At 42.5% G+C, this 16,783-nt stretch overlaps 1 protein-coding gene and 1 long non-coding RNA gene across 3 annotated transcripts in view; one reads left to right on the forward strand and one right to left on the reverse strand.

The window, feature by feature from the left end:
• DYRK1A (dual specificity tyrosine phosphorylation regulated kinase 1A) overlaps positions 1 to 14,759 on the reverse strand; it is a 324,751-nt gene extending 309,992 nt beyond the window's left edge. For both annotated transcript variants that reach the window (XM_060234265.1, XM_060234264.1), the window contains exon 1: positions 14,224 to 14,759. The gene's annotated coding sequence lies outside the window, so the exon portion shown is untranslated. The remainder of the gene's footprint in view (positions 1 to 14,223) is intronic.
• Positions 14,760 to 14,889: 130 nt separating this feature from the next.
• Positions 14,890 to 16,363, forward strand: LOC132568443 (uncharacterized). The gene is made up of 2 exons (XR_009555188.1): positions 14,890 to 15,048; positions 15,083 to 16,363. It is a non-coding gene; the product is annotated as an uncharacterized LOC132568443 (long non-coding RNA).
• Positions 16,364 to 16,783: the final 420 nt, after the last annotated feature.

The following is a 16,783-nucleotide window of genomic DNA, read 5'->3' on the forward strand; positions in this document are numbered from 1 at the left end:
CTACCCAGGGCCAACCCTGCTTTAGCTTCCCAAATTTTGACAAGCTCAGATTAAGCTGAGTGGTGACTTGAACACAGATCCCTTAGTTCAACCCTGAAAATTTTGTTCACGACACTACAATAACTGGTGAACCTACAATGAAAGAAATTTCGTAGCAGGATAGAGATGTGAAGGGGGGGGCAGACAGAAAAATTCAGAACAGTTTTGTCAAGGATTTTTCCCCCAGTGTTTTCAGCAGAAAAATTAGTAAATTTCAAGGAATACTGAAAAATGCCTCCTATATTTTCTCTTTTTAAGAAATGAAAACCTCATCTTACAAAGCATATCACTCATTCCAAATGCACAGCAATGGATCAAGTCCAGAAAAGGGCAACTAGAATGATTTAGAACACTTTCCCTATGAAGAAAGCTTAAAACGCGTGGGGCTCTTTAGCTTGGAGAAACATCAACTGCAGGGTGACATGATAAAAGTTTACACGATTATGCATGGGATGGAGTAGAGAAAGAAGTACTTTTCTCCCTTTCTCACAATACAAGAACTAGTGGGCATTCAATGAAATTGCTGAGCAGTAAGGTTAGAACGGATAAAAGAAAGTACTTCTTCACCCAAAGGATGATTAACATGTGGAATTCACTGCCACAGGACGTGGTGACGGCTACAAGCATAGCCAGCTTCAAGAGAGGTTTGGATAAAAATATGGAGCAGAGTGGCTATTAGCCACAGCATATTATTGGAACTGTCTGGGGCAGTGATGCTCTTTATTCTTGGTGCTGGGGGCGGGGCAAAGTGGAAGGGCTTCTAGCCCCACTTGTGAACCTCCTTTCTTTTTTGGCCATTGTGTGACACAGAGTGTTGGACTGGATGCGCTATTGGCCTGATCCAACAAGGCTTCTCTTATGTTCTTAAGGACCTCAGTTTTCCACTGAAAAAAACAGGGAAATTTTAGAGAGCATTTTAAAGAAGAAAAAAATTCTTATACTGTAGCCATATGCAACATTTTTAAGATTTTAAAAATTTACGGTAAATGGAAATAATGGAAATATATACCAGAAGCCCAGAATATGTGTAATGATAATATAATGTGTAATGTGTAATGATAATACATTAATGTGTAATACATTAATGTGTAATGATAATACATTATCATACAATGTGTAATGATAATACATTATTAAAGAGTTTGGTATTGCCCTAACCTGGACAGCTCAGGCAAGCTCAATCTCATCAGATCTCAGAAGCTAAGCAGGACCAACTCTGGCAAAGACTTGGATGGGAGACCTCCTTGGAATACCAACAGTCAGGAGGCATCGGCAGGCTTTATTCAGTCACCTCCCTAAATATCCTCCAGGCCCCCAAATAAGGGTCAGTCACCAGAGGTTGTCATGACTTCCAGGTGCACACACACACATGCACGCACATATAAATACAAAAATACTTAGTTTGGTATTTTCATTGTTATGAAGTTTAACCTAATAGCGAAACATGCCGATAGTACTACTTATTGTGACTCTATGAGAGAGTTTCAGTTCAAATAGTATACTTTCTTTTGTTTACTAAACAATTTGTTTTCTACCTTCAACTCCCCCCCCCAGTACCTCAGAGGGCAAATTTAAAGATATATGTGCTACAGTAGCATAGGGTACAACAATTTGCAACCTTTTGTCAAGTTTTGTGTATATTTGCAATTTTTATGGATAGTGAAGGTATTTATACTTTTCATAGATATGCCAAGTAATATAATTTTTATATGATCAGTGAGTTATAAACAATGTATTTTATGCCGTTTAACCAGTAAAAGAAGTTTAGGTTTGATAGAAAAGTAAGTACTGCACATATTGGGGAGGGGCTTTCCCCCTAGGGCTTCAACATTTTCAGAAATGTTAGATCACTACAGCAGGAGAGAAACCACTGAGAATACCTTTCCACTGTACACTTGTACTGCACAAATTTGGTGAATGCTTTGCAAATTCAAAAAAAGGAGCCTCATTTGTTTTAGAAACCGTGATGGAATATTCCAGAGGACACTTTCTCAAATATAGAAGTTTTGTAAGTCAGGAACGGCGCCTTCAGATGGGCCCAGAAAGCCAGTCTATGCTATTCACTATGCTTCAATATGGGTACTCATGGGTTTGTCCCAATTGGTGGTAGGTCATCTGCTAGATCTTGGTTTTATATTGGATACATCCAGGTAATCAATGGGTGAATAAGTTTTGCTGACCCATTTTTCATAGATGGATCACTGCCTGGCTAAGGCTGAACTTACAGCTCTATTTAAACCTCAGCAGGGCTGGTAGACTAATTAGGATAGTCTGCTGGGAAAAGGTTAATGGATCCAGCTAATTCCCAAATGGCCCTAAGGGAATATTTGGGTGACGTGACCAGCTTGAGCCCTAGGAGATTTCTCCAATAGGAAATTCACCAAAGCAGCAAATACAATAGCTTCTTTCTCTTGCCAGAGCTTAAGTAATACCTAGTTTAATGGGGGAACTGCAGCTAATAAGGCAGCTACTGAATAAAACTACAATACTCAGACTTTAACACAGCCTAGAGCCCATCTAAAGACCTATTTCATTTTTTAAAAAAATATTTGAAATATTAGTAACATAAAAGATATAATTAGTAACACAAAAGATAATCAGAAATATGAAACAAAATTACAACCAATCTAAAACCATAAGCAAAATTTCTTTTCCTATAATTCAATACCCCATTATTCCCCTGTTCATTGTTCTTTAATCTATTATCATTTAAAAGTAACTTATCCTTTAAAAAAAAATATGCTCCTGAAAAAAAAATTAGATAGAATTTCTATCTCTTGAAGAAACTGAACTATCGGAAACCAGACTGTTTGACTGAGCAAGCCTTGCAAAGCAAGCTGTTATGCAGGAGGAAGCAAGAGAGAGGGAGAAGGAAGCAGACGACAGTCAGTTGCACAGTGGTCTGATTGCAGCCCTCCAGGGGCCTAATTTGGCCCCCAAACTGCATGTTTGACACCCCTGCTATAGACTGGGGCAGAGATAACAGCATAACAAAGTTCTACCTTTTGAATGCCTACTAAAACTTAGGCATCACCAAAAAAGAAGAATTTACCTACAGTCTAGTTACTACAACTTCCTTGGAAAAGTCTGCTTTATTTCTTTTTAACTTGCATTTGTTTTTTCAATTTGGGGACTGTACACTCATGCTGAAAACCTTACCTAATAGTTTAAAAATAATTAAATTAACTATTTTTTCTATTTTACTTTTCTTAAAATAGTTAACAATTGGTTTCTTATCAGTTCAATTATCAGATCTTTTGACACTAAAGTACTGTTTCCTTTGTTCAATACTTTAACAATATATGAATAAATCAAATAGCCAACCCCAGGTGGTAAGTCTGTGCTTGGGCTATAACGCTTCAGATTGCAGTTGACAGCTCAGTTCTTTCACATACAAAAATAACAGAAAACAGATGCCACTTTCTGAACCCTGAAGGTGGGTGCACAGGGTCTGCTTCTACATTTTGCAGCAATCTTCAGGCTTTAAAAAGCACCTGCTGAAAGTACAGGAGCAGACACCCCTCTTCAACCCCTGAGGTGGCTGCAAAGGGTACATCAGTGGGGAAATCACAGAAAATCCCCACTTCCTCTCCCCCCTCTGCTGCTGTCTCCTCTACCTTGCACTCTACTGCTGCCTTCATCATCTCCATCTCCTTTTCCCTCCTGCAGTCAGTATTCTTTGATTTTCAATGTCCATGCAAGCACAGATGCTGCTTGTCTAGGTTGATTTTAAAACACACACACACATTTTTAAATCCTTTCAGATTTTTTGCAAATCCCCAAGATTGTACAAAAACACCTTCTATCAGTACATAGCCCCACTTTGTAGAATTTTTGATCCATACTATGGGGCCATATTCACAATTAGATAGAACATTAGTAAGCATGGAAAATGACAAGGCAACAAGCATACAAATGTCAATAAGCCTAATCACCTAATTTCTGCTCATGATAAAACTGCAACCACACATACATATGTTTAAAAGGTATCAGTTACGTTACAAATTCAGTTTTCTTCTTGGTACACATATTATAGACACAGACTGTACAAACATGGTTGATCATAATTAAAATCTATGTTTAGACAATACAACTAGGAAAGTAATTAATACTTGCATGTGCCTGCCAGAAAATAAAGTTTCTTTTAGTTTGCCTCCTTTATTTTAGCATGAATGGCTGGTATATGCCTTACCTCTTTCACCAGTTAACTAACAACACATTGATGTTTAACCTCCTTTCCTTGTTTTTTCCAGCCAACTTCAATTAAGAGCCAATTCTAGGGGAGGGAGAGAAACAGCAACACATTCTGCTGTCCTACAGGATTGGGATCCCAGATGGTGATAGGCAGCAAGGATTAGTAGATTGATAGATGGCTGAGTCAAGCACAGAAAATGGATCAGTAAGTCTAAAGTGATAGAAATTACATTGCATTCAAAAGAAATTATCATGGAATACGTGGCAAATATTTATGTAAAAGCACTATCACTCAGTTTGTAGTATATGGTTTCTTTCTGTAGTTAAGATTCTCATTTAATACCCTTCTATTATAATAGATTCTGGAGGGTAGCCATGTTAATCTGAAGCAACAGAAGAAAGTTGGAGTCCAGTGGAGTCCAGTGACCAACCAAGTTTAATTCTGGGTGTTTGATGAAGCATGCATGAACATTAAAAGCTTATACTCAGAATTAAACTTTGTTGATCTCAAAGGTGCCACAGGACTCAAAGTTTGTTCTTGTATTCTAATATTTAGCATACTTAGAAGCTTCCTTAAAATTATATTCAGCCATTTCTGTGCATTGTCTCAGTTCAGTGGGAGCTTGCCCAGAAGTAAATTTCATTTCAACCATTTTTTAGGTTTAAAGTGTCAATGTTCTTTATGACTGAACTGCACTGGCAATACAGTCATTACTGAAACCGCAATGTAAAATTACTGATTACCTGTAAAAATTTTAATTCATTTTGTAAATAAAATCCCAATAAGGGCTTCAACCTATAGTGTAAATAAAATGTGAGAAACTCCAATGATAAAAGCATAAAATTATTACTGAAGTAAATGCATTTCATCAAAACCCGCATTATACGAGGACACTTCCAGTTGCAAAAGCAGAGGGGTGCAATTTTCACCAATCCTCTCTGTGACCACCGTAGCCACACACAAACCCCAAATTCCATTTCACACTGTTCCTCATGGACAGCTTTTCAGGGAGCACATTGTGAAAAGGGAAGTGGCAAAGATTCATTCTAGCCACAGTTCTCTGGATCCAATCTATTGTATACATGGTCTCAGACTTCAGAGTTAGGATTTCACCATTATCTGCAAACAAAAATTTCTCATAGAGGTTTATAAGTTAAATTTGCTAGCATTGTTTTAAAAAAAAAACTAACCAAGATCTTTTAAAAACCTTTACAGAACCAAATTAAATATTATACAGAGTCTTGAATCACCAACCTTTTTGAGCCTGTGGGCACATCCGGAATTCTGACACAGTGAGGTTGGTTCAACCACAGTCCCATCATCCTTCGCTGAGGGTTTGGAGGCCATGGTGGGCTGGCTATGGAAGAGCAAGGCGAAGCTGAACCTGCCAAAGATGGAGGTTCTGTGGCTGGCGAGAGCAGGGCTGGAGTTGGAGCGTAGACTGCCAACACTTGACCGTTTTTGATGGTGTGCCACTGAAAGCGGCGCACCAAGTTAGGAGCTTGGGAGTTCTACTGGAGCCTTCATTATCAATGGAGGCCCAGATAGTAGCCACTGCCAAGTCGGTGTTTTTTCATCTGAAGCGGGCAAGGCAGTTGGACCCCTTTCCTGGAGCGTCGGGACCTAGCAACAGTGATCCATGCAACGGTCACCTCAAGATTAGATTACTGTAATGCCCTCTACATGGGGCTGCCTCTGTGCCGAACCCGGAAGCTGCAGCTGGTGCAGAATGCGGCGGCTAGGCTGTTATTAGGGCTCCGGAAGTGGGAGCACATACAGCCGGGGCTGCGTGGGCTGCACTGGCTGCCAGTTGTATACCGGGTTCGTTACAAAGTGCTGGTTATCACCTTTAAAGCCGTATATGGTCGAGGACCTGCCTACCTGAAGGACCGTCTCTCCCCATGTGAACCCCAGAGAGCACTGAGGTCAGTGGGGAAGAACCAACTGACTATCCCTGGGCCGAAGGAGGCAAAATTAAAGAACACTCGCACACGGGCCTTCTCCATTGCAGCTCCACACCTATGGAACCAGCTCCCGGAAGAAGTGGAGGCCCTGCGGAGCCTTGAACAGTTCCGCAGGGCCTGCAAGACCATCCTTTTTAGAATGGCCTTTACCTAACCAAACGACTGTTGGATTCGCCTCAAGTGACTCTGCCATAATATTTACATCTAACAGAATAGCACCAGAAATGTTAATTTTAAAATTGGAATTTTTTTTTTTAGGTAATTGTGTTTTTTAAAATTCGTTGTATAATTTATTGTATGGCTTAAGATGTTGTTAGCCGCCCTGAGCCTGCTTCAGTGGGGAGGGCAGGATATAAATAAAATATTATTATTATTATTATTATTAACACCGGCACCAACCATCAAGAGTTTAAGAGTGACACTGGATACCACTTTCAATGGAGGCCCAGGTCACTCATATTGCCAAAGTGGCATTCTTTCATCTCCATCAAGCCTGGCAGTTGGCTCCCCTCATTTCTCACTCAAACCTGGCCACAGTAATCCATGCGATGGTCACCTCCAGATTAGACTACTGTAACTTGCTGTATGTGGGCCTACCCTTAGGTCTGACCCGGAAGCTCCAACGGGTGCAAATGTGGCAGCACAACGCTTGATGGGAACGCCATGGGCAGCACACATTCAATTTGTTCTGTGCCAGCTACACTGGCTTCCAGTTGAGTACCAGGTCAGATTCAAGGTTTTGGTTATGACCTTTAAGGCCTTGAGTGGGACTGCTTCCTCCACGATGTCCCTGGAAGGGCGCTACACTCTACTGGTTGGAACCTGATGGCGATCCCTGGCCCTAAAGAGATCCAGCTATCCTCGACAAGGGCCAGGACTTTTTCAGTCCTGGCCCCAACTTGGTGGAACACTCTGCCAGAAGACACCAGTGCCCTGCAAGACCTTTTACAGCTTCACAGGGTCTGTAATGCAGAAATGTTCCACCACGCCTTTGTATAAGGACAGCTATGGTTGCTGTGCTAGCATCTCTCTCCTCCGCCCAGGACTTTTTTTGTAGCAGGGACTCTTTTGCATATTAAGGCCACAACCCCTGATGTAGCCAATCCTCCTGGAGCTTACAGTAGGCCCTGTACTAACAGCCTGTAAGTTCTTGAAGGACTGGCTACATCAGGGTGTGTGGCCTAATATGCAAAGGAGTTCCTGCTACAAAAAAAACACACCCTTGCCTCCACCCTATTGGGGGGTCACCCCGCCCCTGATACAACGTCCTGAAATCTGAATAATAGCACTTTAATGGGATGCCACTGGGGTCTATAATCATTTTTAATGTAACTGGTTTTATTGATCCAAATGCATTATTTATTTGTTGTACATTGCCCAGAGGCCGTCACTAGCCAGGATAGTGTAATAATAATAATTATTAATATTATTATTATTATTTATTTCATTTATATCCTGCCCTCCCCGCCAAGGCATGCTCAGGGCAGCTCACAAATTTAAGGTCACACAGTTACATTGTGTGATCAAATAAAATAAAACAATAAAAACATAAAAATTTCTAAAAACATCTACTTATACTGGTATCAAGGTTTCAGGCAGTGATCTAAATGGTGGTTAGCCATTCTACAAGGTCCTAGGATCATGATAGCATGAAGAGGTAGACTGTGATGTTTCTATGGGCCAATCCTGCTGCTGTTATCGTTATGAAAATGCACGGCAGAAGAATGCCGTTTTGCAGGCCCTGCAGTGGAAGCTCTCAAAGGGCCCTGATCTCTTCCGACAGCTCATTCCATCAGCTAGAGGCAGCAACTGAAAAGGCCCTGGCTCTTGTTGATTTGAGCCTCGCTTCTCTGATGCTGGGAACTGTCAACAGGTTTTGAGACCCAGACCCAAGTGCTCGCTGGGGCATATGCAGGGAAAGGTGGTCCCTAAGGTATGCAGGGCCCTGGTCATATAGGGTTTTAAAGGTAATAACCAGCACCTTGAAACGAATCTGGTACATTATGGGTAGCCAGTGCAGCGCTTTCCGCACAGGCTAAATGTGCTCCCGTAGAGGAACTCCCATTAACAGCCTGGCTGCAGCATTCTACACTAGCTGGAGTTGCCAGATTTGGGACAAGGGCAGCCCCATGAAGAGGGCATTACAGTAATCCAGTCTCGAGGTGACAGTAGCATGGATCACTGTTGCCAAGTCATCATGTTCGAGAAAGTGGACCAACTGCCTTGCCATGTGCAGATGGTAAAAGGCTGACTTGGCAGTGGCAGCTACTTGGCCCTCCATTGTTAAAGAGGAATCCAAGAGCACCCCTAAGCTTTTAACCTTGGACGCCAGCGTGAGCTGTGCTCCATCGAAGGTCGGTAAGCAGTCCTCCAGTCCCAAACCGCAATGGCTCAGGTACAGGACCTCCGTCTTCGTCTGATTTAATTTCAGTCCACTCAGCCTGAGCCACCCCACCACAGCTTGCAATGCTGCGGACAGATCTTCCCGGGTGGAGTCGGACTGGCCATCCATCAGCAGATAGAACTGGGTGTCATCAGCATACTGGTGACAACCCAGCCCGTACCTCTGGGCAATCTGGGCGAGGGGGCACATGTAGATGTTGAATAACATCGGAGAAAGAACCGCTCCCTGAGGCACACCACAGATAAATGGGTGTCGTCGGGACAGTTCATCTTCTAGCGCCACCCTCTGTCCCTGCCCCTGGAGAAAGGAGGAAAGCCACTTTTAAGACCAACCCCTGAATCCTAGCATCAGCGAGGCGACAGGCCAGTAGCTGATGGTCGACTTTGTCGAACGTCGCCAACAGGTCTAGCAACATCAGCACTGCCAAGCCGCCTCTAACCAGCACTGTCGAGTCACCTCTAATAATAATAATAATACAAAATGATCACTAAAGGAGGCAGACACACATGCACACTGGAAGCCCAAACACAAGGGACAACAGGAGTAATTTTTAAATAAAATATACTGAGAATGAGGATTGAGAAAATACAACCAACACTCTGGAGGCATCTGCCACTGAAACAACATTATTTAAATCTACACAACAAATCAGAAGTCCAATGGCAAATCAGTTTTGCTAAGCAGGAACCCCATCTGGTCCCACCTACTTTCTAGAAACACTCAATGGGTACCAGGAAACGTACTAGCAGGCACTATTAGGGACCCCAAACAGAGTTTCAGAGATCAGCATTTTAAAACTCTCTAAAATCATTTTAAAAATCTCTTGTAGTTTAAATGTTGTCAAACTTGAGACTTCATTTTGATTTAAAAAAATTTACACAGACACCCAACCTTTCTCCTCTTCCTTTAGCAGAGTCAAACATGCAATGGACAGCCCCCCATCAAATTGCATGCAGAGGCCACCTTCATCTTGTACCCCCAAAATAATATAAAAGTCACATCATTAATATTTTAAAAGCAAGTAAAAATAGAATATTCATATTGTCAACACATACCCAAGCAGATCAGGCCTTAGAGGATAGATAATTCTACAGGGCCATGACATAAAACTTTCTGATCCAACTTCTAATAATTTTTCCCCTTGATTAGAAGGGACTTTGTGACAGAAATACAAGAAACTTCCTTACTGGTTAATAACTTCTAGTCATAGGCCAGCTGGACATGCATAGAAAGGAGAGTGAAAAGTTTAACAGATGCTCACAGAAACAGAAGACAACCAGCACCACACAAAACCTGAACTTCCAGTATTTAACTTTAAACTACCACTGAACATTATGATCTATGGAATAAAATGGCTGTCAGGAAGCACAAACACCGGCATCCCCAACTAGCCATAGATCCAGGGGGAGGGGGGCAGCATTTTCACAGGGAAAGCCTGGCCTTTAATTTGCTACTTGACTGGTCAGTGGAAAATGAAGAGCCTAATGATAAGCACTGCAGAGGCCTGGCACTTTAAACACCAGCCAAACACCAAGGTGGTAAGTGGCACTGGGGATTCCATAGTACCAGATCTCAGCAGCACTTCAGCTCCCAGTAGGGTTAACCTGTCTGTACCAAGCCTAGTTAAAGCCAAGACAGGGGCCCAGCAACAGGCATCTGTTAAACTGTCCCTGCCCTCTAACAAGATGGTCTATTTCCACAGGAGGCTAGGAGCAACCAAAGAAGATGCATAGCCATGAAACTGCCTTCATATAGAGGGCAGTTTAATGAGGCACCACCAACCCCTCTCACAGAATGGGAGGCCAGGGCCCTGTCTTCTCTCTTACTTCCAAGGCCAGCAGCATGGAGGTTGTGGCTGTGGGGCGACCAGAGGAGTAAAACTATCACCACCCTTCCCCCAGTGGCACCTCTATAGTGAAGTTATTGAGAAACACAGTGAAAACCAGACTAGTTTTATATCAAGTAACTATAACAAAAGTACTAACTTCCTTGATGTCACTCAGCCAATTACAGTTTCTAGGGCTGAGACTCTGAATCTCAGAAACCAATCACTAAATGTTCTGGCTAGTGCTCTGAGATGACTCGAAGGAAGATGACTGAGAGTGACAGCAGCTATATAAGCTCCCACCCTTTGAATGAGAGGAAAGACAATTATCTCCTATTCCCAAGGTGAAGAGTTCCTTGTCTTCAGTCCTAGGGAAGTGAAAGGTTTTCATTTTCACGTTAGTCAGAAGGGCTTTCCCAAACCCCAGAGGTCCCTAGACCCCAGTTTGAAAATAATTCAAGTTTTGCCAGTTAACTACATCTTTCAACAAACTTCTATGCACTCTCCCAATGTACCTAAAAGATACATTCTTTCTGAACTGACTTGTATGCCCCATGATATAACTTTAATCAACAGTAATCAGTAAAACGTTGTACCAATGCTTTCACACAGTTAACATACAGTACCAATACTTTCACATAATTAACATATTCATTTTCAGAAGATTCATGTACAATAAAAAACATCACAGCCAAAAAAATCCAAAAATGTGTGTGCAAAACTCATATGCATTGATTAATAAAGTTATTCCATTGCCACATTCACTACTCTCTTAAAATTAAGTAAAGCTTCAGCTATTTTCTTGAGTTTCAGTTCTATAATTACCCACACACACATATATGTTTATCTATGAAGAAGAAAAGAAATTTGTTTTAAAAATCATAAAACAGACTATACCAGTCAGGCTGATGACACTTCTCTGAAACTAAGTTAAACACAAGTATCCATTTAAGAGACATTACAGACCTTGCCAGCATAACATGCAAGAAAATAACATTCCCTTTAACAAAAACATTTGAATAAAGGCTCCAAACATATGCTATTCAATTGGGAGTAAATCCCACTCAAATCAATGTATTTCTTCTGAGTAAGCATGCATACAATTGGACTGTCACCTCACAATTTCACCTCATATTAGGAAAGCTCAACTCACATCTATTTTTGTGAAAAAATTGTATTTATTTAAAATTTTAAGCTTTAAGATTAATCTGTCAAAAGTTAGCTGACCTCCACTTCCAAAGAAATATTACTTAGTGTAACATACACAGATATCTACTTGTTTTCATTTCATTGCCTCATTCGATGCAAAGGATAGGCTATGAACATACTTCAACCTTCTAAAAGTCTAGACAGTTACCTACAGATCACACCTTCCTTAAAGGATTAAAACACATGTAACAAATCATGTAATGCCAAGTCACTTAACACCCTTCTCTGAATCATCTACAATGCACAACTTCTAAACATTTGATCTTTGATTCAGTAACTTTACATGCTTAATTTGGGTCATTAGTTTATGACTTTGGGTCATTAGTTTATGACTTTGGAAACAATACTTAAGCAACTGTCTAGAAGTACTGATAAAAAGGTAAAGGTAAGGTAAGGTAAATTTATTTTTGTATCCCGCCCTCCCCCGCCAAAGGCAGGCTCAGGGCGGCTCACAGACATGGGACAACCATGTTTTCAATAAAATACAATTGAGACAAAAGCAGATTAAAATACAATTAAGTTACCGTTATAGATTAAATTAAAATAGATAAAACAGCTGTTATAAGTTAAAAGTTAATAGTTAAGGTGCTAAAGATGAAAAAACAACCAAGACTCAAAAAGAGATGGTTTAAGTTTTATATATACTAGTCCAATGATTTGAGACTACACCAGTCTACTGATTTCAAGCTCTACTACTAAAGTATTTCACTCTCCCTCCCATGCTTTTGCAAAATACATACTTCAAATGGAAATAAAATAATTTAATTGGAGTTCTGCATACCTAATAATTTATGTATTGACAATCTGATGTACAAGACAGTTTAATACTTTATACTGTTTTTAAGACTGTGCAAAATAAACCATTCTCCAAACTGAAGGTACAGTACTTAAGCAGTACTGAATGCTGTACTTGAAAGTACACCCAAAACAAGGTAGTTAGATTGTTGCTTAGAGTTCAAAGAACTACAATGTAGTGTTCTGTACAACAGAACAGCCTCCATTTAGGTTAAAAATAGCACTTTTATACTAACAAGAGTTCAGAATGATTCCTCATATATATAGCTTCCCTCACCTTCGAACAACACATACCAGATCTCTTTCTGAACACCCAAAATAGACAGTACATCTGTTCCCATGATTAGATACAAGTGGGCAATCAATACTACAAGAAAATGCACTGGTACTAGCATTTAAGATTGAAATGCAGGTCTTCCTGGAATGGCACCTCAGTTATTTTACTCTCCCACCCTAACCATTAACTTCTTAAATAGTCCTCAAAGAGTTCCAGAGAATCACACTGTACACCTAATCTCAAAACCCTGCCTACAATATAAACTGCCAAATTAATGTATTACATATACTACAAGCAAATACACAAGTAAAAGTGTTTAGGATTGAGATGTCTTCCTGACATGGCACCTCAGTTCTCTCACCCTTACATCCCAATCATTAACTAAAATAGTCTTCAATGAATTCTAGAGAACTAAACAGCATCATTTTGACATTTAACCCATTTTTTCCAATCAAGAGACTATCATCGTAACACTGGAATTCAAATACTTCAAGAGTTCAGCTTCTAATGTGAAAACTTGGGATAGTTCTATCACAAATATATTCTTAGTATATACACAATTACAACAGAGACAATACTTGCTATAAATATATAGAATATGCTTGTTGATTTTTGTTTAGTTGTACCTCTTGATTAACTTTTTAAATGATGGCTTTCTCATTACAGAACTGATAGAGATAACCAGAGTCCTGACTAGAAAATATGCTACCCAGATCTAAACACAGATTCAATCTGAATGTTCAGCAAACTCACTTAGAAATAAGTTTCTTTGAAATCAACACACCTTTGTAAAAATTGGTTAGGGACCTGGCTGAAAGATTATCATAAAAATGCAGATTAGATAACTCTAGATAGATTGAATTAACATTCTAATGAACTTCACGGATTTCTTTCACACACTTCACAGTAAACCCTAAGTTTCAAAATAATTGTTTCCAATTGCTTTACTAACATAATAAAATAATTGCCAACTGGCTGTCTTGAGAGACAGAAAGTGTAGCGTTAAAACGTTACGCTAGATTGACAGATATTTGACAAGAGTTACTATATTCGACCTCTCAACCATCCATAGTAGTCATCTACGTGCATGCAGACGAACACCTTAAACACCACTACAACAGGTGCTTAAGAACTACTGACTTTCTTCTCCACCTGGCCGGGGCGGAGGCAGGGAGGGGGGAGAACAGAACTTCTTCCATTCTCTTACCGGCTCAGAAGGAATGAGCAACGCCAAGCTATCAAGGACAGATCCTTGGCCGATGGGTCTTCCCAGGCCTCAAACGTCCCCTTCCCGGCTTTAAGACTGACGGGAGTCTTCACTCATCTCCCCAAGTCTAAGCCAAAGTAACGGGCAAAAAAACCCAACCGGTGTCTTCTTCTCCCTCCTCAAAGTCGGCCGCCTTGTCTTTCGCCTCACCACCGGGGCGGCCCAGGCTGCCTCTTCAAGATGGCAGCGGCCCCTCTCCTTGCGTTGTTCAGCCGGGGGCCCCGCTGCCACAGGCCTTTTCCACTTACCCGTGTCTGGGGCGGTGGCCTCCTCTGGTTCCAGTCCGGGGACCGCAGTCGTCCTGAGAGGTCTCCTTTCTTGGGATGCGGGGAGGTGGCGGCAGCGGCACTAGCGGGTGGGTTCAGCTCATTCCCCGCCTCAGCTAGCGGCCCAACCCAGCAACGTCTGCCCCTCCGCAGTCTCCTCAGCCGGCTTTCCTGACTTGGCCCGCCACACTCGGGCCCCGCGCAGAAAGGAGCAGGGCCTTGGCCCCGAAGCGGAGCCCACAGCGCACCTCCCTCTTGCGGGAGGAGGGCAGCTGGCCCGGCGGGCGGATCCGCGGCGTTTCCTGGCCCGGCAGATTTTCTATCGCTCACAAAATGGCGCGCGTTCCAAACCTGCGCAGCGATCGGCAGCGGGCCCCGGACACAACGCACAGTCTTCCTTCAGTTGCTGCTCCTGGAGCCCAGGCCAGGCAGAGCACAGAGAGCAAGAACGGCGCGGGCGAGAAGGGGAGCGCAACGCTTAACCGAGCCCCCGGGAACTCCTCGCTCACTCGCGCCCCCTCCCTGCCTGCAAGCCCGCCCCCCCCCTTCCCGCTCTGCTCCCCCTCCCGAGCGCCACCGTCTCTGATGACTCCGAGCCGGCTTCTCTGGAGCTCCGCTCCGGATAGCTTTCGTCTGAGTGCACACCTGCTTCACTTCCGCGACCACCGACTAAAGTGGGTAAACCCCCTCCCCTAAAACCCGAGGGGAAAATAATCTGTGCAAAATTATAAATCGGGCGGGAAGGGAATTTTTTTTAAAGCCCAACTGACAAAATGGCGACTGGAAGAACCTGTTACTATGGCAACTGTCAATCATACTGGATGAGCCCCGCCCAAACGAGGCGGGAATCCGCGCTGACGGGGAGGGGGAAGGAAAAGGCAATAAGAGGAAAGGCTGAAGGCGGGGCTTGGTTGCCTTGGCGACTGCTGCTTCGTTCTCTTCCCAAGTGCGGTCCGATATTATAAATTCGGAGTCACGCACGGCTATTACTGTCGTTGGTGACGGCTCTCGGAGAGGATTCTCTGTTGTCTTCGCTTTTGTGGTTTCTTTGCAGCCGCCGCTCCTCATCCTCACAGACTACTGCAACGTTGCACGGAGATCCATTGGCTGAAGTTTTAGTAAATCACCGCTTCGTAAAGACCGAATATTTGCTGCTTTCGTTGATTTTCCTTTTTGGAGCTCACTGGGTAGAGACTGATCCAACTCCAAGCCGTCTCAGGAAAAAACGTGCTTTCTATAGGTTGTAGAAACTATAGGAAAGGGGGGATGTAGAATACTCGAGATATACAGGTCTGCTACAGAGCAACGGAGCTCTGTACACCACGATCTGCAAGGAGGTGTACTAAAAAGAATTACAAAAATGTCTACTGGGAAAAAGGGATATGCCTGAAGCCCTATTGCATATAATGCAGTCAGGAATGCCAAATGACTTGCATGAGCTCCATTGAAGTACGTTACAGGATAGAAAACTGGTAATGAAAATGTGAAAGGGTTTTAGAGAAATCTGTTCTGGGCCTGGAATGACAGCACAGTAATGATTTCTGGAAGTGGTGTAAATTTTCTGGGATTGGAATGACAGCCACAACAGAGCAGGAGAGTCTTAAGAGTGGCATAAGTGTTCCAGGGTTAGAATGACTCCCCCCCAAGTAGAATGATGGTCCCTGGTTATGGCATAAGTGTTCTGGGAGTGAAATTACTGTTCCCTGAGTGGGAATGAGGGTGCATGGCCTTGGAATGACAGCCCCCAGAGTGAAATTATAGTCCATGGAAGCAGCATAATTGTTCTGGGACTGGAATGAAGTAGCCCGCCAAGTAGAATGACAGTCCCTGGGAGGAATATGAATGTTCTGGAATGGAAATGAAGGTCAACAGAGTGGAATGATGGTCCCTGGGAATGGAATCAGTGCCCTGGAAAGTGAAGGACTTCCCTCAGTGACTATTCTTGGGAGCAGGATGAGCATTCTAGGACAGGCTTATACCACATCAGTAAGACCATTCCACTTTGGCAGCTATCATTCTAGTCCCAGAACACTTATGCTATAGCCAAGGACCATCATTCTACTCTGGGGGCTTTCATTCTAATCCCAGAGCAATACATTTGGTCCCAGTGGCCACCATTTCTCTGTCATTCCAAGCTCAAGGAATGCATCTGGTCATAAGGGCTGTCATTTCACTCTGGGGGTCATTATTCCAGTACCACAGTGGTGTGTCTGGTCCCAGTGACTACCATTTCTCTCTGGAAGCTGTCATTCCAATCTGTTTATCTGGTCCCAGGGAATAGTATTTCACTCTGGAGACTATAATTACATTCCCCAAGGGCAGGAGTCTCAAAATCCATTCTTCACTTTCTTCCCAACTTTTGTGTGCTATAATGATAGCCAGTGTCATCAGATCACAGAAGCTAATAAGGGCCACCCTGGGTAGCCATTTTGGTTGAAGCAGCAGAACAAAGTTTGAGTCCAGTGGCACCTTTAAGACCAATTAAGCTTTATTTAAGGTATAAACTTTTGTGTGCCCTGGATGGGAGACCACCAAGAAATAC

The sequence above is a fragment of the Heteronotia binoei genome, chromosome 3 (genome assembly GCF_032191835.1).
Source record: "Heteronotia binoei isolate CCM8104 ecotype False Entrance Well chromosome 3, APGP_CSIRO_Hbin_v1, whole genome shotgun sequence".
Taxonomy (NCBI): Eukaryota; Metazoa; Chordata; class Lepidosauria; order Squamata; family Gekkonidae; genus Heteronotia; species Heteronotia binoei.